The sequence below is a fragment of the Theobroma umbraticum genome, unplaced genomic scaffold (assembly GCF_002168275.2).
Source record: "Theobroma umbraticum cultivar Fairchild unplaced genomic scaffold, ASM216827v3 scaffold_50.0, whole genome shotgun sequence".
In the NCBI taxonomy this organism is placed as follows: Eukaryota; Viridiplantae; Streptophyta; class Magnoliopsida; order Malvales; family Malvaceae; genus Theobroma; species Theobroma umbraticum.
In genome coordinates this window covers 3,505,880-3,507,801 of record NW_018397261.1, presented here as the reverse complement: position 1 = coordinate 3,507,801, position 1,922 = coordinate 3,505,880, and the positions used below count along the sequence as shown (strand labels likewise).

Below are 1,922 nucleotides of genomic sequence, written 5' to 3'. Positions count from 1 at the left end.
AAATCCTAAAATACAAAACAAACTCCTTCACTTAATTAAAATCCATCATTGAGCCTCTATATCCTTTTATAACAATTAATTAAGTCCCTAAACAATTAATTACAATCAATTGAACTCTTATTTGATGAAAAATTCAAAAATCATTAATTTTTTTTTTTACCAATTTGGATCGAACTATCATGTGACACGAATGACATAGAATAAATACTACCACGTGACATATTTTTGACATGTATCAAAATAAGAAAAAAATGACCATTTTTTGAGCATGTATCAAAAATAAAGGGAAAAAAAGACATTTTTTAAATGCCTAGAAAGTGCCGTACCCACAATTTTTATTCCATGTTGTTTGCAGCACATGGCTATTCTGTGTTAGTTTACTAGTGGTAAAATTTTCAAAATGATTTTTTATTTTTTGTTTTACAAACAAAGAGCTAAACTTAAATAACTTAATTTACGTAATTAACAAAAATTCAACGACCAAAATCACGCTAATTACCAAAAAGAGAATGAAGACTAAATCATGTATTATCCCTTTTAGCGTTGCAAGTGAATGATGGAGTTGCAGAGCCAGATATATGGTTCCTTGTCCAATCCAATGTCCATTTCCGGATATTTTAATGACTGAAGGCAAGCGCAATAATTTCGCAATTTAGAAAAAGAAAAAAACGTACACATTTTGTCCAGTCAAAAACTAATTAATAGGAAAACTAGGTAATCACGTGCTTTTTGTGGATGTAGGCATCAAAATATTAATTTACCTACAAAAATTGGATCTCCAAATGAGAAAGTGGCCGTTAAAGTCATTGCCACGACAGGATATATATATATATCCTGAGCAAGCCGTTTCAGAGGTTTGTCACAACTCAGGCGTGCTCTTAGTTCCCTGGTCACATCGATCCTTGAAAAGGGCTTCAAAATGGGACGACGACTTTAGAAACTATTATATAACAAATAATTAGGGTTCCATCTCTTTGTAGGAAATATACATATACATATTTCTGATTTGCACTTCAATTTTAGTGTCACTCAAAAGATGTCAGTATTATTTTATCTGAACGCAGCAGTTTGACTAGAAAATTTATCATTCGTGTTCTTAGAGTTGGTCCCATCCTGAATCACATTGCTTTCGTTATGTATGGGAACCGAAGATATGCTGAAAAGAAGAAGCTGGAAGACGGGGCTGGCCACGATGCAGGCATTTTGACTCTAATATATATTGTTTATGCTTTATATATTTACTGCTATGAGCTTGCCTTGGAGTGAAAGACGTTACTGCCTACTCCTTTAGCATTGACAGTTTCAAAAGAAAGCCGGTAGAAGTTCAAAGACTAATTATGGATTTGATGATGCTAAAGATTGCACTCTTTAACTTCCATTGTGAAACGTTCTGCAGTGACAGTTCGTTTTGCAGGGAACCTACAACTCTTTGACTGCTGGTCTTAGGGATGCAGCCAACAAACTTATGGAAGCTGCTGTTGATTTCTCTAAAGGTGTGCTCACAATTTGTATTGCCTACGCTTGCACCAACGAGATCTTGCATGCCATTCAAGAATCTTGTGAAGCAAAATGCAATGATCGTATTCAAGAAATGATCATTAGTCATCATCATGGTGATGATCACTGCCTTATAAATTAAGTTAGCGGACCTTGAAAAGCACATGTACATAACATGGCCATTGCACCAGATCCTGACGTTGTAAATCCGAACGGGAGGGGAAAACCGCCGAAGCAATTTCCTCATGTGGCAAAGCTCTAGCAGCCATTTGTCTACCATGTTCATTCTTTGGCCAGAGATTGGCTACTTGCATTTGATGTGGGCTATCTTGAATTTTCAGCGAAACCACCCTTATTTTGAGAAGAGCAAGAATTAAGTCTAGCTTTAAACCTTACAAATCGTTCATAGTTTTAGTCCTCTCCGC

General features: G+C 35.5%; 1 pseudogene; it reads left to right on the top strand.

Annotated features, from left to right (window-relative positions):
• Positions 1–782: 782 nt before the first annotated feature.
• On the top strand, positions 783–1,874 carry LOC110417979 (dehydrodolichyl diphosphate synthase 6 pseudogene; annotated as a pseudogene).
• Positions 1,875–1,922: the final 48 nt, after the last annotated feature.